This window comes from Anguilla rostrata, chromosome 13, assembly GCF_018555375.3.
Source record: "Anguilla rostrata isolate EN2019 chromosome 13, ASM1855537v3, whole genome shotgun sequence".
NCBI lineage: Eukaryota > Metazoa > Chordata > Actinopteri > Anguilliformes > Anguillidae > Anguilla > Anguilla rostrata.
Genome location: NC_057945.1, coordinates 37,498,650 through 37,523,016, shown reverse-complemented (window position 1 = coordinate 37,523,016; position 24,367 = coordinate 37,498,650). Strand labels below are relative to the sequence as shown.

Sequence of the window (24,367 nt, the reverse complement as noted above, 5' to 3'; positions counted from 1 at the left end):
GCACAACACAACCGTAGAGTTCGCTATATAGCTAATTTACATCTGCGGTCCCTGGGCAGGAAGATATTAAAAATAATACAGTGCAATACAAACAATACAATACAAACAATTAAAAACAAAACAATTATTAAAGTACTGGAAAACTAACTGATCTCACCCGCTTAATGAGTTAGGCATTAAGTAACTGCAAGCCTCCGCACTTTTAGTTTTATTTTCAGTCGTCAAATTCCGAGACAGACTTTAGTCAAAATTTAGCACGGGGACCTGATAATCTGCTTGATGTTCTCATAGGTTATAAGCTTCTGCAGAGCTGTGACAATGATGTCTGTGAGTACTCGGAAGTGGGGACTGCTTCAATAAAATATCCAGCTTCATAAGCCTGTGTTAAAGATTATAATCTTGATAATAGCATCTGCTTAAATGCCCAGATGTAAATGAAATGCCACACAGAAACACGATGGGTGTCCTCATTAATATTCCTTACTAATATATGGGATATCCTGCCTTGATTTCCATAATGGGAGAAATCCAGTGAAGATCTAGGACTGTAAAATGTATTGAAAGGTTTCTAGGTGCTGAGGACATTCCTTGACATGCATTAAATTGAGTGTCTAATGGTTGACTGGAAGGATTGTGAGAAGTAACTCCATTATATTTATACATGTATGCAGTGCAGTAGTATTCGGACATTGACACAATTTTTTGTTGTTTTGGCTCTGTGCTCCAGAAAATTGGATTAGACGTGAAACAGTGAATATGAGGTTAAAATGCAAATTTCAGGGAATTTACATCCATATCAGGTGATCCGTGTAGAAATTACAACCCTTTTTCATACACAGTCCCCCCATTTTAGGGGGCCCATAAATAATTTGACAAATTAAACAAAATCCTAAATAAAGTGGCCATATTCACTAGTTGGTTGCAAATCACTTATACATAAGAGTAGGGAGAAGGGAACAGTGAACTGTGGCTGGAACATAATCCGAATGTAACTGTGACATAATAGTAGAAACACCTGACTCATCTGTCCGTGACAGAATCAGTCACAGCCAATAAAGTTTTATCAGCGGGGAGTGAGCCAGTGGGGATTAATGAAGGTGTGAAATGTGCACTGGCTGTGGGGGCCTAAACCAGCTCACACCATGCGGTCCAGCGCAGCCGGACTCAGACGGGCAGGGTAAGTATATCCAGGGCTGAGGGGCGGGTCTGTCTGAGCCCAAAGAGCTCCGCCCCCCCCAAACCCCCCCCCCCCCCCAGCCGGCGTCATCCATAAAAAACAGTTCACTCAACAGCAGGTGTGAGAGCTACCCCCCCCCCTCGACCCCACCTCTGACAGTATGACCAATCACATGCACACAGACACACACGCACATGTACGCACGCTCACATGCACACACAAACAGTCATACACACATACACACACACAAATACACATGCACACACACACACACATTGACACTCATGCACATAAGAACACATGCATACTCACACACAAATACACACACACTTCTGCACATGCAGCCACTCAAACACAAGCACACACACACACACACACACACACACACACACACAGACAGACATGCACACATACTAGAAATGCGTACGCACACACAACACACACACACACACACACTCATAGATGTACAGGCCACACGTTCCCTTCTGCTCACAAACCCCAAATTTTGGTATTTAATATCCACCTCAACAGTGTTTTCAAATGTTAAACATGAAGAACACATCAGATTTATAAACTCGTAAATTCCCACTGAAAAAAAAAACGGAGGGCCCTTCCTCAGCTTAATATCGCCCTCTAGTGCAGGATCTGGGTTACTGCTTCATCAAACAGGAAATAGAAACTAACGTTTCATTTGGGACATTTTATTTTTCTCTAAATGTATATGACTAAAGAAAGGTGTGGCTTCCATAAAGGTGCGATGTTGTGCTCCCATTTCTTTTATTTATTTTATTATTATCCCATTTATTTTTCCCATTTAAGTGTTGTGCATGAGTTAGTTCGTGTCTTTTTCCATTCTTCTGCTGATTGGGAACGATCCTCACCTGCGCTGATTAGGTACGATCCACGCCTGCGATTATTGAGAAACCTCCATCACCTGGCCTTCTGAAGCCTATAAATTCACCCCTCCACCGTTTGTGTTAGCTGGTTTTGCCATGAGTCTGCTGCTGATGACCAGCCATTTTATTTTATTATTTATTTGGGAATCTTTTTTAAAAAACAGTCTCTTTAGTAGATTTTCCTCTACGTTTTGTCCGTAGGCTGGTTGGGGATATTTCGGGTCCGCCTTCCCATTGTGGGGAGGCCTGAATTTCCTCCTCGTTCAGTTTCTTTTCTTCTGACTGGCTGTTAGTCATCTACTGTGACTAATCGTTTTGGGTTATTTTTGTTCATAAAAAAAACCCCTTGGCTGCATTTTGATATTTTTTCTTTGGCTGACCTTGTGTTTGTGGTATTTATTATATTGCAGTTATTCCCGCCACTTGCGTAATATAACCTGGAAGTTTTTAGGCCATGACCAAATGTATCCTGACCATTTTTTGTAAATGGTGGGGAAACCAAGAAGCAAGAACAAAATTTGAATTCTGAAAGCGCAAATGAATCCTTATCAACCATACAAGTTGTGACAGAAGTAAACTTTCCATGAGTAATATTTTATTCAAACCATTACCGTGTAATATGGCTGATAGCTGAATAGGGATACGTTTTTTTTAATTTGCCCATATAAATTATCCATTACAAACTTTTCTTATATCTTGGGATGTTGATCATGCAGCTGACCAAACAGAGTCTTTATGACCAGCAGGATTTGGTTTGTAGGGAATGATGAAGGCAATCTGTGGCCCACACCTACTCTTCCTTAGCAGTTTTGGGGGGTGTTAAACTGATATTTGTGCATTACCGCCACCTACTGGGCTGGAGTGTGACCCAAAGATAGTTGTGACTACAGTATAGATTTCTGTGTACACCAACATTGGCTCCCTCAGATTATCTCTCACTAAAACAGTTTATATAGCAAGACGTTTTGGCGAACATTTGTGTGTTTATCAAGAAATGTAGCTAAAATGTCAGATGGTGTAAATTTTGGGGCTAATTGAGTAATTAAGGCCAGATGTTCCATGAACGGATTGCCCACATGCAATTGATAAATTGAAGTAGGCGATTACAAAGTTATTGGGGCCTCATTCACGAAACATGCATACGATCGCATTTGAAAACTGTGTGTAAGAATGTTTTATTTTTATTTTTTTATCTGTACCACTTTTTTTCTTATCTGTACTTGTTCGTGGCTGTTTCCTTATGCTAAGCACATGAACAGGATTGTGCATAAAATTTACAAACAGTCAACATTCATCATCTCATACACCTGGGATACGCACAAAAACAAAGATCTGTGTGCGCATGTCTTGAATCCCATATTGGATTTTCGTAGGAACATTTTTAGGAACAAATTAGGAACAGAAAAGTACTAATAATATAAGAGGTTTTGTGAATGAGGCCCAATGTATCTTGTCCATCAAAAAACCAGCAGACTCGGTGGTCCTCCGGGATTTGAGTTTGAAATCCCTGGTCTAAAGCAATACAATACTCCAAAGCAGCTTGTACATCAGTTAGTTTCTTGCGTCTAATTGCTAATTGGTAACTGGTTGCTAACTATGAGGTAGAAACAAACGCCAGCTTGCCCTGCAGCTCTCCCAAACCGAGGCTTGGCAATTCCAGCTGAAACACTAACTCCACCCTGAGTATAAATCAGCCATTTGCAATCAATCGCTTAAATCAGCAGCGCACAACTCTGGTCCTGAGGGGGATCGGTCTACTGCTAGTTTTTGTTCCGACCAATTACCTTAGCTTTGTTTTTCTGACAGCTCTATAAACTACGCTGGTTCACTCCCGCACTCGAGCACAGTAAAATCTTTAGGATATATACATGCAGCCTGTGGCTGTAGCTGGTGCGTATATACAAATGTCAGATGAAGATATTGCTGAGAGAATTAATAATTAAGAGCAGAAGTTGGCACAAAATCCTCAAACCAATCAGCCGGAGAGAAAATGGGCGCTTGTTTACGGATGCCTGGTACCCTCCCAGCCATGTGACGAGAGAGAGACCGGGAAGGATGTGACCATCGCTGGTCACTGCTGCATTAGAGTGGGCAGGTTGTGAATCAGGGGTGCAAACCTCAGGCTTCACCATGACAGGATACAATCTGGATACGTGAGGCAATGATTTGATATTTTGTAATATCACAAATTTTGCTAAAATACGATCTAAAGTGATCCGATATATATATACATATATATATATATATATATATATATATATATATATATACGATCCAGCTAACACAATCTTGTTACAATGTACACAAACAACCAACTTGGATGACCCCCAAGCCTTTTGGACAGATGAGACAAAGGTGCAATGTTTTGGATGACACAGGTCCCTTTATGTCTGGCATATAGCAAATACAGCATTTCACAAATAAGAACGTTGTGCCAACAGTCAAAAATGGTTAGGTAGTATGATGGTGTGGGGATGATCTGCTGCCTCAGGACCTGGACGACTTGCCATTATTGAAGGATAATTTTCTGCTCTGTACCAGAAAATTCTTGAGGAGAATGTACAGTCAGCTGTCTATGAGCTGAAGCTGAAGCCTAACTGGGTTATGCAGCAAGACAATGTTCCAAAACGCAAAAGCAAGTCCACATCTGAATGGCTGAAAAGATACAAAATTACAGTTTGAGAGGCCTAGTCAAAATCCTGACTTAACTCAATAGAGATGCTGTGGCAGGACCAGAAACAAGCAGTTCATTCCCAAACATCCACCAGTTTGTCTGAATTAAAACTGTCCTGCAAAGAAAAGTGGGCTAAAATTCCTCCACAATGATGTAAAAGATTGATATCTAATTATAGGAAGTGGTGTTTGGTTGCAGTTATTGCTGCCAATGGTGGTGCAACTAGTTAAGTTAAAGGGGTAATTACTTTTTCACATGGGTGATATGGGTGTTTGATAACTTTTTTCATTAAATAAATAAAATATGAATTTTTAAACAAGACCAGGTCAAAACCTAGTATATGGCTGGACCGGCCGACCAATGGTGTGGCTTCATAACTCGGCCGACCAATGGTGTAACTTCATCACTCAGTCACAGACATTCGCATTTGTAGGGCTGGCCCCGCCGTTGCGGTCCAGCCAAAAATGTGTTTTGAGTTTACTCAGGCTCCCTTTGTCTGAACATTTTGTCTAAAGATCTGAAACCTTTCGGTGTGACAAAATATGCAACAATAGAGGAAATCAGCAAGGGTGCAAATACTTTTTCACGGCCCTGTACGTCGATCGGAAACATTTATACCCCTAGTATGCAGCCTCCAGCCAGAAAGGCCCGGTTCAAATTGAATTAAAACTCTGCCCATCCGCTATATCACCCACCAATCAGGAGCCCCTAATAGAGCTCACCTAATCTTTTTTTTCCCCATGCAGTCCAGATCCAGGGTAAATCAACCGGTACCACACAGGCGTGGCTCAGTCGTCGATTAAACAAATGATATCTCAGCATGAATGGGACCATGCATTAAAAATGCTGGACGTGCCTCCCAGCTGCATCAGCCAATCAGTGGCATAGACCTGGGTGCTCGTGAAAAGTAAAAATGAAGGTTGTCCATGGCCTTCAATTAACATTTTACCCCCTCCCAAAAAAATTTTTTTTACATGCTATTTTTTCTTGATATATTTTTACGAAGCCAATTTCATTGATTATTGGTCACTGAACTCCACCACAGTCATGAAATCTGAGCATTTATTTGTTAAACTTACTTGTATGTTGAATGTGGTGGCATCTTTGCACTTAAAACATATATCCCATGCACACCAAAACCTTAAATCATATTTCATTCACATTGTGATTTAATATGAAATCAGTCTCAATAGACCCCAGGTAATGCAACCATTAGTACAAGGCAACTTATCTAACAATGTGCAGAGGTCAGGCATTCACCTTAAACAACATTATTTAGGTTATAGCCACATCGTATTCCTGTGTTGTCTGCTGTGAAGTTATGGATATACAGTATGCATACACAACCACTAGCAAAAAGCTATTTCAGACGGATTTGTCTTTTTGCTTGTTAGACATTTGCCATTTTGTTTGTCATTGTGATGTGCTGTTTTGCATTTGATTCTGAATGTCCCGTTTTGCTTTATATGTGGTTGTACTGAGAGCGACCCGCAGAGTTTATATTTTTACACACAATCTATTTCTGCAGCTGGATATTTCCCTAATTAGAGTACCTTGCTCCAGGGTACGACTGCAACAACGCAGCAAATCAAAGATGGTGCATAACCATGACTCATACAGCATAGTGTATGTGGCTTGTATACATTTTTTCAACCATATACACTGCAACATTGCATTAACTATGACTGCATGAGCTCTGCCTTCTGCATATTTCTGACATAAAATCCTGTGCATACATATTATCACTATCTATGCAGTTTATTTATTTATTTATTTATCTATTTATTTATTTATTTAGACTATTTTTTGTATGTCACTATTTTCTAAATCCGCAGGAATTTGTATGTGCAAAGTGTATCTAAAGACTCGACTTCAAAATCTGCTTTACTAAAGGCTGAAACAGTTTGTCCCTGTTGCATAGCTCTTTGGCTAACAAGTGATGTTTTTCTTTATTCCTGCCAACGCAATGCTGTAAGCGGAAGTAATGTTCCAGAAAGTGCAGCAGTTTACGGTAAAATGGTTCCCAGCACCACGTGATCTTATCCAATGTTTGTAAACATGCGTCGCCGCATGTGATTCTGACGCCAGAGACAGAACTCGCCGCGGGTTGACCAATCAGAAATCGGGGGAGTGTCAGGGGAGGGGCTCGCAGGTTGCTCTGTGGAAAGATCGATGGGAATATTGTAGGAAGGCAGAGGGTGAGCGCTTCAAGATTGTAAATAATGGGAAGCGGTTGGAGGAAACGAAACAACATAGTCCAGCTGAGCAAACCAGCCTTTTGACGGAAGCTGTGGCCCGACGCAGGAAGATGTGGAACAGCATACTCGTATTACTACAGTCCAAGTAAGGGTTTTACATTATTTATTATAACTAATTCCAAATTTCCGCTTAGTTATTTATAAGACTGGTAAAGAAAATTAAGAATACATGGCATTTACTTCAGGAACATATTTGCAAATATTAAGAAAAAAAAAAACTTATGTTACATTGATACAAGCTTTCACAACTTTTGATTATAATAGCATTCGTATAGCCTTAAATACCATTCATAAATATATATTTGATATGTGATATTATGCGTTTGTCACGATGTCGTTAACTTGTTGTTGGTCTTATATTGAATAGCTTTTGAGACCAATACGCATGCTAAGCGTGAAAATATACTACTGCGTCAGAGCGAGGGCTATTGCGACAAGCGCAGTGAGGAACGGATGGAGTCAGAACGAATTCTACCTGCGTAGGATGCTGGTAACTGCGCAAAAATCACGCCTTCCGGCGAAAAAAAGGATAACCCGACAAAACATGGGCATTACTGATGAACAAACCGAAAGGACGAAAGAAGCGGTGAGTGGAGTAGAGTGGAAGCGAATGAAATGGTAGGCTGCGCGAGGGAGAGTTTGAGCGGAGATAATCCTAGTGCGGGAGAGAGGATGTTACGCAGTTTATATTGGGAGCGCGCCTTCACATGGCCTTTCAGTAAAGTTATACATTAACACACGGTGATTGGTTACAGGGGGGGAAAAAACAAGTTGTTTAGTAAATTAGGCACACTAAATGAATAGTAAATGTTTACGTTGGCGCATACAGTTATATGGCTATTTTTAAGTACTATGATGTTGCTGTATCGCTATTATTATAGAATGCTTTCCACGCATTTACAGTCGAACCCTAAAACTCAAATGTTTATTTATAAAACGACATATAATTTTTCCCCCTACAACACCACAATAATGCAAGCTTCAACAAGCAAATATCATCCGTTGTTGAATTTTATGTATGTTACTTTAAATAACATTTTGTGTCATTTAATCTAGCGATTATAATGGGGGCTTTACGGATGGAAAGCACCAGAAGAATACAATTGTGAAGACAAGGTTAATCTAATGCGCACTTTTTAGAGACGTAAACAAACCTGAAACATGCAGTTCACTCTCTGAACGCTTGATGTCGCTATTGCGCTCCTGGTCATCCGATACTTTTGTAACCTCACACATCTGCACTGTTTGTGAAGGTATTAACCTGCTACCGGGAGAATGCGTTTTCATCATTTTATTCGAAACCGATGTATAGCGAAATATAACGCAGCAATTAAAACATGATTTCAACATGCAATGCTGAATGCAGTCCGTATCCAACTATCATAGCTTAAAAAGTTATACCTGGATGTACAAAATAAGCCAGCATGAAACCACTCTCTCATCTAACCTATCTAGAAAGGAGGAAATAGTCACACCCATCGCACCCACACCGAACATATCTGTAAAACAGGTTTCCTGAAATCAGCCGCACTAGGCTGGTTGGTTGTTTGGACATTGCCTCCGCCTCCACAGTAATTGAGCTTTTTCGGGAGAATGAAATCAATCCTACCCAGTGACCTTTTTAACAATGGCAGCTCGACACACCTGTTATGACGTTAGTCTTCAGGGTGGGCTGGGGGGGGGGGGGGCAGGGGGCGGTTGCATTTGGGAAAACAGAAACGACAGGCGTCGCATCTGCTCCCGATGGACTGCGAATGCATGCGCATACACAGACGCATACGCAGACGCACCGTGCCTTCCGATCAGCAGCCTGAGCGCTGGGGGGATCTGTTGTGACAATAATAATCCCAAAAGTAAGAAAAATCAGCCGTGAAAATGACTAACGACAAACACAGGAGGGGAAGATGTGCATGTCCACATACATACGTGCACGTGGACAAACGTACATACTTTGTCTTGTGAGTTCAAGGCAAAATACACGCTCTTGAGAGGCTTGAAAGAGTAAGATAATTGCTCAGCAGTGCGTGCTCTCCCTTCTATAATCGGCTCACACAGCGATATAAACACAGTTGCTGAACATCAGTATGACGGCAAGCAGTCGTCAGGGACAGGCAGCGGTCGGACTGTAAGCGTGCGGGTGTGTGCTTTGAACACCGCAGAAGCTGCTTAACCCTTTAAAGACCGCGTTTTTTTGGAATGTTCTTTTGAAAATTGATTGTCAGTCAGTGCTCTAGAACTCCTTGGCACTGATTGTTACGAAAGCAGTAGAATGCTCATAGCGTTAGAAACATTCTCATCACGTGTTCTTGTGAGGCTGCTCGTGTACAGAAAAGCAATGCCTCCATACTTTTTATTCCCCCAACGTGGGGCTAAATATGTCCAGTTCCCACCCCAATTTGGAATAGCCAATGAACTAGCGAGCCGCGTTCGTGCGCAGTCTCTACTGCCGATTCGGGAGAGAGAAGACGTCCGGCGTCTCTGCTCTGAAACACGCGGGTGTCGCCAGCTGCTTCTCTTCACACTGCGGCCCACGGCCGCGCTCGTGTAGAGCTGAGTCAGAGGAGGACCTTTCGTACGCGGCTTTTTTGGCACGCAGCCTGCTGGGGGTGCCCGATCTCCCGGCAGTGGTCCCTGGAGAGTGATGGGGACCCCTAACCGTGGGAGCCTGGGCGTTCCCTGGGCGATGCATTTCGGGAACTGCATGTCACCCCTTTGCGGCTGATGGCCACAGTGGGCACCGGCAAGATAGCGCTTTCCCTAGTGGCTGCGGGGCTCTGAAGAGGGAGCTGCCCGAATCAGCAGCACCCCTGTACCGCGCTGAAGAATACCGCCTGTGCTTCTTGAACACGGACGTGTGCGCGGCTGTGGCTGGTTCGTTCTTATGAGCACGCTGGAGAAAATGGCGGACGTTTGTGTGTACTGTAAAAGGACGTGCCCGACTCGCCCCCACCCCCCACCCCCCGATGAGGAGATTTAAGATTTAGGATGCGAAATACAGCGGAGAGCTGACACTGCTAAAATTAACGCCCTCTGTCTGCTAGGTGACAAAATAAAGAGCCAGGAGGAAAAAAACGAAGAGTGTCGCATACACCACTTGTCACAGAATACATGTATACATGCACAACCCGGCTGAAACTTCCAGCTAATTCCACCGGGGGCTCTAAGCTGCTTTAAGATGTGTTTTTTCGACACTTCTAGCTGGTCATAGCTGGTCTGTGGCTGGACAAAGCTGGTAAAAGCCGGTTAAGCTGGTAGTGAAACTGCTGGACTAACTGACCATATAGGCAACCATATAGACAGTGCTCAGATTCCAAGTGCAAAAAAGGCCTCTAACCGTGGACTTCGACTCCCATCAGCCTCGCTGATACTGCTGGAGTTTGGGCACGAGAATACGTAGTGACTGGGTCCTGTTTCTGCCAGTATCACCCGCCACGGTCCTGTCGATATTCTTCTTGTACTGCCTTGCGCTGCAGGAACGCCTGCTTAGATCTGTTTGGATTCCTTACGTTGCCTCGTGGGCCAAGTGAGACGGAGCAAGGGGAGAAAGCCGATTCTTTCATCGATAATTTCCCCAACTGCCGCTCCTGTGGGGGGGCAACACGTTCTTCAGATCGCTATTCCGGTGGGGGTAGTCCCAGCTTTCAGCTCGTAGTGAAACAGCCTGAGATAAACAGGACTGAAAGAGAAAACAATAGCCTGACTCTGCTAGCCTGTACAGAGAGAGCGGTCTGACTCTGCTAGCCTGCTAGCCTGTACAGAGAGAGCGGCCTGACTCTGCTAGCCTGCTAGCCTGTACAGAGAGAGTGGCCTGATTCTGCTAGCCTGTACAGAGAGAGCAGCCTCACTCTGCTAGCCTGTACAGAGAGAGCGGTCTGACTCTGCTAGCCTGCTAGCCTGTACAGAGAGAGCGGCCTGACTCTGCTAGCCTGTACAGAGAGAGTAGCATCACTCTGCTAGCCTGTACAGAGAGAACGGCATCACTCTGCTAGCTCATGCTCATCACATCACGTGATCCAATGCTATCTTTTAATAATGACGGCTTCTGATTATTTCCTGGGGCTTGGGTGACGTATGCAGCCAAAAAACATCAGTTTGGAGAAGCTAAAAACCTTTGCTGGAAAAGTTCAGCAAACTACCTCAATACCACAGTATGACGGACAGCAAGGTTCCCGACCCGGGACTTGAACCTGCAACCCTTCCATTGCTACCCAAGCTTCTTCAGCTCGTCGACACTACCAGGCTCCCTCTGCTTAAATTAGGGCCTGTAATCTGTAAGAGGCTTATGCGTCATCCTGCCTCTGTCGCCTGGCCCCTCCCCCTCGCTCCGACGTTCTGCCCCACCCCTGCGTGAGGAGTCTGTCTCCCCAGTTCCTCCGGTCCTCGAGCTGTCCCCTCCTTCCCTTCTGTGTCTCCGGTACGCCCTGGCTTTCCTGTGCTTGTCCAGAACATGCACGGGCCACGAACGACGCTGCAGCAGCAGCAGCAGCGAGACAGGATGGGAAGGATCTCCTGAAATGAAACGGCTCACGCGAAAACGACATTTACTTAAATCCCAGAGGTTTTTAAATCCTTCCACGTTTACTTTGACTTTGTTCTTGCTGCTCCGTGTATGGTCTGCCTAATATTCTGAGAGGTCTCTTGTTTTTTTATTGATCAGTAGAACATATTCAGAATAAAAATACTGCCTCGCCAACTTCGGGTCATTGGACCAGTGTCACATTTGGAACGTCAGATCCGTGAGGCTTCATTAAATCTGCTCTCTCAGGCCCGCAAGCAGCGCGCTGGCTAATATTCAGTCGGCCTGTTCCCCAGAAATGAGCTATGTATAAAATAGCTATGTATAGCCTCCTCAGGGAACTAATTTATGTCTTACAAGCGGAAAGCAGTCATGAAATGCATCATAGAATATTTTTTTCCCCTTCTTTTCCTTCTTAGATATCATACATTAAGTATACTACTCTCCCAAAAAATAGGAATTTGTACATTTTTGACAAATTTGAAGAGGGGAAAAAAAGGCGGGGACATTCCCAAGCAGGGACTTAAAATCTCTGTTTGACACTTGAATCAGAGAAGAATCCGAGCCCTTTGTGTGCAGTTCAAAAACCGTGCGCCGCGTGGTCACTGTTGTAAGTCGCTCTGGATAAGAGCGTCAGCTAAATGCCTATAATGTAATGTAATGTAATGTCATGCCTAAAACTGGTTTATCTGACTTGGTCTTGCAAGGTACCAAATGTCACTCAAGTGGAAAATGTGGTGTGTGGTTGGTCGGACATTTGTGGTTATACCAGATTTTTGTATGAGAAGCGGTTGCCCCGAAGCCAAGTCAACACCGCTTGTTTTGAGCCTCCACAGTTGGCAGGACGTTATGTTGGATCGAGGCAAGAATAGTTCAATTTACCATGTGGCTTGTGCAAATGTCCCTAAGTACTTGACAAAATTTTGCACGGTCATTTTCAGAATGATTCTAAATCTGGACTCGAGTCTAAATCTTGTAAAGGCAAAGGAACACTGACCCTCTCGTGCGCCTGCGTTAAAAATCTGATGCCGCTCCGCTCGGTTGTCCTGCCGGAGGTGCAGTTCTGTTTCAGCTGAATTTCTCAATTGGCAAGAAAGGGCTGAAGGGTAGAGTTACCAGTGATCGCGAGTCAGCGACTGTGAAAAGGTGGAAAACAAACACGGTCTCCTGGAGGATTCTTCTGCTTCTCACACAGGAGTTCGCCGGAACATTTACCGTGAAAAAAACCCAGAGCTGTCAAAATCTTTTTCTGGTCTTGAACCTCAGCATTCTTTGTGTGTGTGTGTGTGTGCTTTGGATTCAAGCAACAAAAACAAGCAGAAAGTTTACGATGCCATGAGGTTCTGTGTTTCAGTGGCTCTACGGTCAGGGTGTCCACCTCCATCCACCACCGCATCACATGAAGATTCAAATCCACGGTCACGTCAAATCTTAGGGGCTGAGAAACAGAGCTCACTGCCTGCTGTTCTGCGTCTCTCTGCGTCATTTTATTGTCTCTTTGAGAAGAGCAGGTTTTTTTTTTTTGGAATGTTTCTTTCCTCGCAAAAAAAAGTTCTTAGAACTTAGAACTCGATTGCTTTCGGTCCCCAGCAGTGATTGTGACATCAGCATTAGAATGTTCAGTTGGGAATATTCTAGTAGCGTATTTGTGATCTTATGCCTACCTTATGAAGGGTTAAAACCCTACCGTGCTCTAATCAGCGTTGTGAGGCCCCTCGGCCACCACTAGGTTGATGGCGCAGGGGTAGCGCCCCCTAGGGGTGGGCACCAGAGGGACTGTGCGGAGGAGACCGGGCACCAGGGCAGCGCTTGCCACTCCCTTCTCCTTCGCCCAGGTTTTGTTTTGTTTTGTTTTGTTTTGGTTTCTAAAGTGGACGGTGTGCCTTTAAAACCAGTGGGTAGTCAGGTGACTGAGGCTCAGTCCGCGCAGCTCTCCGTGAGAAACTGAATGCGACTGAGCGAGAGAGGGAGAGAAGGCAGGCAGAGAGAGAGAGGAAGAGAGGAAAAGAGGAAGAGAAGACGGGGGAAAGAGAGAGAGAGAGAGGGAGAGAAAGCAGGCGGAGAGGGAGCGAGAGAGAGAGAGAGAGAGAGAGAGGGAGAGAAGACGGGGGAGAGAGAGAGAGAGAAAGAGAGAGGGAGAGGGGGAGAAGGCAGGGGAGAGAGAGAGGGAGAGGGAGAGGGAGAGGGGGAGAAGACAGGGAAGAGAGAGAGAGAAAGAGAGAGAGAGAGAGAGGGACAGGGGCTGGGTGGACAACAGCAACAGAAAGAGGAGCTGAGACGCGGGTTTTGGTAGCGAGACTCCAGCTGGATGTCTGGCTGCGGTGTTCGCTGACCGGCAGAGTTGTTGTTGGAGAGGAGGGAGCTGCAGTTGCGTGAGGCTGCAATACCAGCAGCACAGCCGGAGAATTAAATGCTGCGTCACACCGTGGGAGAGCTTGCGAGCGTGTACGCGCATGTGTGGGTATCCGTGTGTGTGTGTGCGTGTGTGTGTGCGCGAGTGTGTTTGTTTATAAAGGGGGGTGTGTCCGTCTTTCTTTGAGAATTTTTTACTTTTTTTTGATGTCTTTATCGAGCAGGGCGCTGCTCCCGAGATGGGAAAACATGAAGTGAAGTGGGCGAGGTGGGTGGGGAGGAAAGATTTCGGATTAGCAGCTACGTCATTTTTTTTTTCCCCCCCCCCCACATTGTTAGCAAAGCGGCAGCTCTCTCATCAGGAGTCCAGCGCGCGGTGGCATTCTTACCTGAACCGAAGACGCAGCTTCAAAATCGGCCTTTCCCGCCCCCCCCCCCCCTTCCAGATCTTTTCTTCCGTCTCATTAGGTCCGTTTCCTCGGTCCTCTCTCCGCGTCCCCGTGCCGTTGTTTTGCCCCGTGCGGGAAAAAGAAAACGTTGGCGGAGCGCTAACATGGACAGCGAAGACGCGACGTGCCTCGCTCTCCAGTCCGAGGCGTTGTGCGAGGCCGGGTCGACGGAGAAAAGGCTCTTACAAAACCGCGACAAACGAACATCGGGGAGATATTAGCTGAGAGAAACGTAGGACATAACTGGATAGTGGAGCATTCTATTTATGAGACAGAGGTAATGAAAGGAGAAATTATATTTTGGGCAGAGAATAATACCTAGACGTAGACGTGTGTACATAACAGACGGATAGGAAACGAAGCACGTAACTAATCTGCGCACATATAAACAAAGTATACAAGCACGTAATCTTTGTGTTCGCTTTGTTTGAGTCCATCCTCTCCCTTTCGGACGCATTGTGGCCCTTCCGTGGTAAGTGATAACAGTGCTTTTTCCTTTTAACGCAGGAGCTTGTGCCGTCGCTGGCCGTCTGCTATCGGGGCAACTTTTAAAGAGCCAGACGAGGCGGCCGGCAGGTCACTGCTGCAGTGAGGTGCTGATCGCGGACTTCGGTGGAATCGGAGCGACTTCCTGCACCTGTCTGTCCCGGGGCGGGTGGAGGGGGCTGAGGGTGGGAAGGGGGGAAGGGAGGGGGGGTGTGGGGGGTTTTGGGACGGGGGGGAGGACCCACTCTGCTTGACCGATAACACCTTGCCTTTCTCTCTTTGTCTCTTAGGGATTTTTTGCTACGTAATGGAAACAGAACTGAAATAGCGCGAGTGACGCAGTGTTTTTTTTTTGTTTTTTTTTGTTTGTTTTCTTCCTTCTTCGAGTGAAACATGGCAGTGAGACTGACTCTGACCCTCTTCCTCTTTCTCTCTTTGACCGTACGGGGGATCTGTAAAGGGTCTTCCCCAGGAGGTGTCACAAGGGGCCTAAATGTCAGGGCGCTAGATTGGGGGGGAAGGCTGGCTGTTTACCTCGCTCGCTTGGTGACACTCCTGGCGGAATGCCAACTCCCATGCAGCTGACTTTGAAGCAGCCGCATTGCCCAATAGAATGTCAGAGCTCCTCCCCCATTGGACTAGGGGGGAGGTGGTGAGGGCCCAAGAGACTGGCACTTTTACCTCCAGAACGATGGCGCCTGATTGGCCCGAGAGGTGTTGTTGTCGTGTTTGATTGGCTGGAGCGGACAGTTTCACTGCGTGTCAATGCAGAGACGATTCTCATTCAGGACAGCCTGTGACTTGCTGTGCCGTAGTGATTTTGGTTGTTTGAAGACCCGATTATTCAGATCTTCTTTTGAAACTGGAGGCAGTTATAGACAGCGTAACAGTGTAGTAGTATGAAAGCAGCTGTGAAAATGAAAGGTAAAACTTTACCTGAAGTGAGTTTCGTAGTTTTCATAAATGCTACATAACACACCGCTGCCTTTGTCACAATCATACATATCTTATAACCAGCTTATAGTAACTGTGATACTATGTCACTCGCATCATATTGTTTATCACTGAACGCTTCATACTCTTATGCCAGTTATTATAAGCTGGGCATAATGTTAATGTGTACTTATTAGAAAGACTGTAGCCATATCTAGCGCTTATAAAGGCATTAGGAAATGTGTTCATCTTCAGCCACTGGTACTACTGGTACTTGTAATTAAAGTTGAAGCTCCTATACAATATTAAAATAAAGTTTCTGCTTCATTATGACACTTACATGTAACAGTATGTCTTGCAGCATTGTTTCTTATAATAATGCTTAGCGTTGACTCTTGTTTTTCAAGCCACAATGGGCAAGAGACACTAACTAAATGCATACCAAATAAATGCTAAATGAACCTGGTATGACTGAATAAAACCACTGACTCCTATAAGAAGAAGAAGTATTGATAGAAGGTCTTGTGGTGGCAGGACTGTTTATCAGCTGGGATTAACAGGTCAGACTTTTTGGTTGATATGACTCTCTGCCTGTTGACGGTCTGTGGTGTCAAGTGTTAACCGAAGTTCTGTCTTTTTGTGCGTCACGGTTGGGAAGTTCTGTTTTTGGGTTTAAAATTAGCTACAGGGCCTCAAAGCGCACCGGGGTGGTTTTGAACTGCTAGCGGTCAGTGGTTAGGATAGGAAGGGCCCCCCCCCCCAAAAAACCCCCCAACCCCCCCCGAACCAAAAAGTAAATTAATAACGGCCAGGGAAAACACCGAGTGGCTTGCGTGCGCAGTGGAATGTTCTCTGCCCCGGAGGCTGTGATGTCATCCACAGGGTGTGATTGACGGCCGCTGCAGGATTCCGCGCTGGGCTCGGCGTTTGCGGACCGAAGCAGAAGCCGACGGGCCTTGGCAGCAGACCCGGCGGGAGAGGCGTCCGCGTCCACGCCGCGCGGCGAAGGAGGCGGCGAGCGACCCCCCTGTTAAGGTAGTCACACGCTGTGCCCCCCCTCCCCCTCCCCCCACCAAGTGAATCTCCTCTCTGCCACACACAGTGAGAACACCTTAATTATCTTGTACGGGGTTGGAGAGGGGAGTTGTCTGACAGAGTGGCCTTCATACAGTAAAGTATGCGAGGACGGCGATAAGCTTGAACTGCCGGTGTTCTGGGTCACAAAATAAAACGTTTTAAGATGGTGACGCTGCCGTCCCATCACCTGCACATCTCACTCCGGCAGTTACTGACTCACTGCCTGACTGTATCTGATCATTTGACCCATGATCTGATTCTGAATATAGAAAATATATCTGAATATATTGTTTAATGTCCCGATTACGTTATGAGTTGAATGCCCGCACCGGAGGTGAAGTGGGTGGGGAGATAATCCTGCAGATTGTGCTGTTTACGCGGTAATTAAAACTGCACTTGAAAAATTCCAAGGTGCTCAGAGAGCAGAGATGAGTCAAGAGTAAGGCTTCAGGAACCTCGGTATAAGTAGAGTTGCCATTTGCTGTCGCCCAGCAATACATACAACATGAACCAATCAGAAGAGCTGATGTTGTATGTAGAGTATGTACCTTAGAATCAAGTTTAAAATTTTTAAAAATGTGAAAACATCATTCCTTGCTGAGAAGATGTTTGTTTGAGATTTGCTAAACAAGATAATTAACCCTTTGGAGAGTAGTTTTGGAATGTTTTTTTTTTTTTTTTCAAAATTACAAGTCAGTGTTCTAGAACTCCTTTGCTTTGAATTACCAGCAGGGATTGTTACATCAGCATTAGAATGTTCAGTTAAGAACATTCTAATCACATATTTGTGACCTCACACCTTAAAAAAAAAAAAAAAAGAAATCTCTTTTCTCCAAGCATGTGCTTTAATGTCAGGCCGCTGTCCCCTTTTCCTTTCAAAGAAAAGGAGAGCCTTGCCATCGCATTTCGGACAGCGCTCCAAATAAAACAAGGGCGGATGAAAGCAAACGGCGGCCTTTTCCTTCCGCGGTCGGGGGAGATGAAAGCGTGGCGCGCCGCTCCGACGTGGCGCCCGCTCCGTTCGAAACGGCCAAAACCGCCTCGCTGGCATCTCGGGTCTGAATCGCCCTCTGGAGGTGACGCAGTAGGGCAGGTGGCGCTAACTGAACGAAAGGCTGAACGGATTCTGACGCGCGTTGAGGAGACGTTATACGCCATTGCAGATCAGAGCCTAAGGCAGCCTTTCGAATGCACTCAGTAAAAAAACTGCACCCGCAACACAAAAATGCGCCTAAGTGAACTCTGTGTGACCTTAGAAATCACTAATGCTTATTCTTTGGGGGGAAAGAAAAATTATAGGCAGCCTCCCATTTTATCATTAATGTACTAACTGATTGAACACAAAGTTATGTTTAAGTTTAACCCCAGGGCTAGTGTCTAGTTGGACCTACCAAAGATTAGCACACACTTACTTGCTAATAACATGTCTGGCCAGCTTGGTACAGCTGGCCTTATATACAGTATACCTGCCATGGTATGTGGCTACTGTAAACTTTGGTAATTGTGTATGAGCTCTTGAGCTGCGTCATTTCGTGGAGCTGTGCTCATTACCGACCCATCCCTTATGTAAAGAGAACGGGAGATTTCATCGGCTGAGCAGGTGAATAACCTGCTGAATTGGATTTCTCAGGTTGGCCCTATCCAAGTTGAGATCACCCAGATAAATGGACCAAATAGGCCTGATTTATAATTCCTTGGTGTGTCCACCTGCTCTCTCTCTCTATCTTGGGACTATACTCTCCCCTCAAGGGAATTACTACATTTCAGTCCCTTACCGTTGCTCTTATACTTGCACTGTAATTCACTCTGGATCAGAATGTCTGCTAAATGCCAGTAAAGTAAGATAAAGTAAAGTGAAGTATAGGAAAGTACAATAGAGCAGAGTAAAGTAAATACTTGAAGTGTTACCCAAACTTGATACCCATGCCTTAATTCAGAATTTTTTGTTGTTGTCCATGAACAGTAAGATTCTTACTACGTCTCTGATTTATTGAGAGTCTAAAGGTGTTGTAGTTAGGTTGTAACCTGTAGCCACACCCTCGCCTTGGACATGATCTCGATAGCTGGGCACGCAGATCGCACGATTAGCCAACGTTGAAACGGGAGACGGAAGAGAGAGGGCCCATCACTGCGAAAGTATGCGCGCACAACCACATGCGTGCGCTTTCCTTCGCCTCCAGCACCTCAGAGCTGAGAGCAAAAAATTGAATTAGACAGGGAGGGCGGGGCCAAATCTTTGCACGGGCCAGTAATCTCCTTTCTGCGTTCTCCTCCCTGTTTCCGTGGAATTTTACGGCGGGAATGTCAAGCGCACTCCCACATCCGCTAACATCCCCATTGGCTGTTTTTATAAGGGAATTAAACCCATGTACTGTTGGACATGGTGTACTTGCTGTTCTTTGTTTTTTTTCTTCCCCAGAAAAAAATTAGTTAATTTGTTAATTTCAAGCACTAGTTGGAAATACTAACTACAAACGACTGATTATTACTTATTATACATAACTTCATTCAGACTACACTTTGTCCATCTGTTAATACAGCCGCTATTCTCGTGCAATGAAAAACATTACAACAACAACAAAAAAAACGTTCTTCTGCATTTTTGTCCTCTCGTTTGAAAGGCACTGTATGAATAAGATTCATGGCTCATAAGGAGAAACTTAACCCTTTGTGGTGCGAGATCACATGTAATTAGAATTTTCTTAACTGAACATTCTTATGCTGATGTCACAGTCACTACTGGTGATTGAAAGCAATGGAGTTCTAGAACACTGACTTAGAATTTGAACAAAAAAAAAACATTCCAATGAACCTACTCTTCAAAGTGTTCTAATATCGATTTGAACAGAGTATGAAGCCTGAGGGATGCTGAGGGAGTGGTGATGGGTGAACGACTGTTTTTTTTTTTTTTAGAGAAACCAAAAATAATACGTACTGCGGTCATCTTTGCTGCCAGAACTTCTTCATTTAAGAAACGAGCGAGCTGAAAAACGGAACTGATTTAGCTGCCTAAAATGACACAGGAAGCTGATACAATCGGCTGAGTCAGCTGTCCAGAGACTGAAGCAGCTGATCTGTACATAATGGCCAGGATGAGTAGTTTAAGAATAATTACCTTGTAAGGTGTTAATATGCTATTACAATTAAATACTCTAGGTATATAACATACTGTATGTTTTGCTTTAGAGAACAAAAATAATATATTGCAGTACTCAAGAGCAGAAAAGTAAAAGAATCATTAATGGGGAGAAAAGGCCTTTCTAGGTTTGCGATTTAGCCTCCTGTATGGTGACTATCTAACTTGGCTTCCTTTTGCTTCTACTGGAAAGCTGTTCCATGCATTGACAACTGTCTGTGTAAAAATAAATTTAAAAAACCACATCATCACATCAGTCAGTGATAAGAATAGTAATGAGACCATTAAGACATCATCACATACTGGTAGAGAACATTGCCCTTTTGAACTTTGAAAGTTTTGGAGTCACAGTTGTGCATGAGTGCCTACATTAGTCCAGTGGTAATAACATCTTATTTTCAATTGTGAAAAAGACAAATAAAAACAAACCTTGTCTTAGGAAGACAACTAAATGCCTTTCTTAATGTCTAGACTGGAAGGTTATTGCAGTTATCTTCTCTCTTTTACCAGACAGCAGTTTGTCCAAAATTGAGTGCCCAGAATGCTTGCACACACACTTCATGTTCTCAGCCCACTGCTCTGCATTCCTGTTAAATCCCGGACAGAGCTGGAGCTCTTATCTGCCTCTCAGCCCTTCGTGGACTTGGAACTTTGCACACCGCGTTACGCACTGTTCTCAGGAAGTGCTTATATTCACATGAACCGGCCCTTACCTCTTTCTAATTCGGTTCCAAGCCGGAACTCTTTAGCTTGACGACTCATTTTTTTGTCTCCTGCGAATCAGGTTGCGGGACTCTGGTGTAACCGCTATTCTTAGTTTCGAAGTTCTTTCGCCGACTTCGATTGCTAATCCTGTTCTGAAAGGCGATGGGATGCGTGCGGGAAGTGCAGTGTGAGCTGTGACAGTGTTAAACTGTAGAACACTATCAGAGTAATCAGTCAAATGTTATTTAGATTCTATTGAGACACATGTGAACATTCCAAACCCATCTTGTGACTATGAGCGCTTGCAATTTTAACACTCATCGGAGGTAGTTAAATAAATTTTGAAAAATGACTATCGGTAATGCAATTGTTAGAACTTCCGTGCAGCTCACTTATATGTGCTAATGAGCTCGTGTTTTAAAAAATAAAAAATTCCCTACGTTGGTAGGCTGAAACCCAGAAGGTGTTCTAGCTGTATTTCAATTCTCATTAGAAGTGCTTACTCTCTCAGAACTGGCAAAGCTTTGAAGCTAAATTGGCTCGTAACGAGAGAATGAGTATTAGCATCTGCTGGGTAAGTGGCTGGCCGGAAGGAGCATCTTCAGATACCGTGGCCGTCCAGAGACTAGGTTTCAGCAGTGAGATCAGTGCTGTGATCAGCTCTCTGTGATCAGTGTTGAGATCAGTGCTGTGATCAGCTCTCTGTGATCAGTGTTGAGATCAGTGCTGTGATCAGTGGTGAGATCAGTGCTGTGATCAGCTCTGTGATCAGTGGTGAGATCAGTGCTCTGATCAGCAGTGAGATCAGTGTTGCGATCATCTCTCTGATCAGCAGTGAGATCAGTGTTGCGATCATCTCTCTGATCAGCAGTGAGATCAGTGCTGTGACCAGCTGTATGTGATCAATGCTGAGATCAGCACCATTGAGGAAACGAGGGAGCAGGGTTGCTGTTAGTTTTAACTCATAAAAGATGTTGTGAATCTGCACTGCGTTTGATATCTGAGCACAAGGAAGCACTGGCTAACGAGACCCTATGTTTTGTTGCAGTGCGCCCGGAGCTGTCACTCAAATTCACTCTCCCACGGCGACGTGTAAGAAGACGTGTGATTGGACGGCGAGTAGGCTGGTCTTCCCCAGGAAACTGGTTTCAGGTGGTGGCTTAGAGTGTCATATATCATTTATCTAGCACCATTTGAAATCAGTGTTTCTGGGGCAGGAAGTACAACGCACAAGAAGCCACCTTAGTTCTTGGTCAAGAGGAAGCTCAACCATCTTTTTTGGGGGGGGCGGGGTGTATTGAGACTTAATTTTGCCTGCAGCTCAGTAATATTCTGCAGCAATAATGATGCCCTGAGGGCAGTTTGCTGGAACAGGTGAGATGAGGCAGCAGATCCTTTGCCTGACGGACCTGTGGAAGGTAGCCTTTGGGACATTCCTACAGGCGCCACGCCACGCCCCGCCCTACCGCCTTTCCGTTTCTCCTCTCACCAAGGCTGACCGATTTCTTCTGGTGTTCAGAGTCTGTTCCTGTTTCTAGCACCATTTGAAATCGGTTACAATGTAGGAGGAAAGTCGACACCCAGCGCGAAACGCGAGGCGGCTCCAGCCCCCCTCTCTGGCGGCCACCCCGGGGGTCTCCGCTGAGGAACGGTGATATTGAGGTAAAACTGGCCTGGGGGGGGGATTTTCAGGGGTGGTTGCCACCGTGCTCACAAAATAAACTCTGAAATAAAGACGTTTTCTAAACGTACATCAGTGTTTCAGTGTTTTGCTTTAATTGGGGGTTAAGACTAAGGGACTGGTTTGCAGCTTTCAACCAAAAGCGGTTCGAGCATTTTAGCGAATGCAAGCAGTCACATGCCTAGCACACCACACCGCTTCATATTTTACGGACACATACCAGTTCTACTTTAAAAAAAAAATAATTTTACAAATTGGTAATCCAACTACAAGCAGGAGCAAGTGAAAATCTAAAAAAATGGCATTTCTGGTCTTCACCTCAACATTGAATTGGCTGGCAAGCTAAAACCTCTATGAACAAACTGGAATTACTGGGGCCTGTTTGTATGGAAAAAATGTCAGCACATTAGCTTAGTACTGTGCCTACACCTAGAAAAAAATCACAGAATGCATCACGCAACATGTTTGTGGAATCTAGCTGACCCCTTCATGATCCTAATGAAATATCTATCTACCACGTCACGTGCTCAACACATCACATGTGCTGACACCATTTGCATTGTCAACCTGGATATCTGAAGCTGCTTGGTAAGGTCAATCCCAGTGTAGCATAATATTTATGGAGCTGGTCTTATAGCTTGCAGGTTTGAGTCCCACGTGGGGCACTGTCATTCTGACCTTTCAGCAAGGTACTTAACCCGAACAACTTCAGTAAATGTTCAGCTGTGAAGTAAAACTAGCCTGTGTAAGTTGTTGCGAGAAGTGTGTCTGCTACAGTAGATGCCTAATGAAAAATTTTGTTTTATTTTGTGGTCACTCAAAACAACCACTAGGTGGCATACTCAGTATAAGGACCAACAGACAGCAAGAAGTATTATATTGCTTGAGTAAGACTAATTTAACAACCCACATCTGAATCGTCCTTCACAAAATCCAGTGGGCTTTCATACGATTGGTGTCACACAATTATATTACAGCCATTTAGCAGACACTCGTATCCAGAACGACTTACACAACTTATTTACATAGCGTGCAGGTTAAGTACCTTGCTCAAGGGTACAACAGCAGTGTCCTACCAGGGACTCGAACTAGTGACCTTAAGGTTACAAGACAAACTCCTTACCCATCATACTACACTGCTGTATTTGGGCCAGTAGTGTATTACAATGCTACGGGAAGTAGGCTTGAACCTCAAGTGTTGTGAGATTGATTTCCCGAAGTGAAACTACTGTTGTACTCTTGAACAAACTTAGCCCTTTAAGGTGTGAGATTTCAAATACAAGATTAGAATGTTCTAAACTGAACATTCTAATGCTGATGTAACAATCACTGCTGGTGATTGAAAGCACTGGGGTTTTAGAACACAGAATTAGAATTTTGAAAAAGGTTCATCTGAGTTGCTTCAGTAAATATCCAGCTGTGTAAATGGATTATAGAAAAATAATGGAAGCTGTGTAAAATATGAGTGTCTGAAAATGACTAATAATAACATTTCAGTTTAGTCGCATTTAGTCTGGATTTTTAACTTCTTTTACTTCTCCAGGTATGAGAGACTTACAGAACACAGCACTGGATTAAGACTTAAAAAAAAAGTGTAATCCTTTTAAAGAAACAATGCCAAAAAGTGGTTGCAAGTTTTTTTTTTCTTGACACTGGACGATTCACACCTGTGATTACACCGGTGTACCCACGCTCATTGTGTTTGCAAATGAGTGTCACCATGTGTTTGAATGCAGTTATTTACCCCCCCCCCCCCCAGTTATCGTAACTTTCAACATACAGTGCATTCCAGCATCTCAAGAGGAAGTCTGAATTCTAAAATGGCCATACTGGCTCAACTGTGTGACTCAACTTTTCTTATTACGTCATGGACTAAACACATTGAGCAACACGCCCTGTCCAGTCTCAGCCCAGTGGTGGGTAGTCATCAACGTTTTCAGATGAACAAACGCACTGCTATTCCTTCCGTAAGCAAAGAATAAATGACAAAAAAAAAAAATACAAAAAACTGTATAATCAATAAACTA

The 24,367-nt window shown here is 44.4% G+C and overlaps 2 long non-coding RNA genes across 2 annotated transcripts; both read left to right on the top strand.

Annotated features, from left to right (window-relative positions):
* The first annotated feature begins 6,775 nt into the window (after positions 1-6,775).
* Positions 6,776-10,308, top strand: LOC135237686 (uncharacterized). Its single transcript, XR_010324892.1, has 2 exons — positions 6,776-7,090; positions 7,373-10,308. It is a non-coding gene; the product is annotated as an uncharacterized LOC135237686 (long non-coding RNA).
* Positions 10,309-12,193: 1,885 nt separating this feature from the next.
* LOC135237687 (uncharacterized) lies at positions 12,194-22,410 on the top strand. The gene is made up of 3 exons (XR_010324893.1): positions 12,194-14,993; positions 15,099-16,776; positions 21,708-22,410. It is a non-coding gene; the product is annotated as an uncharacterized LOC135237687 (long non-coding RNA).
* Positions 22,411-24,367: the final 1,957 nt, after the last annotated feature.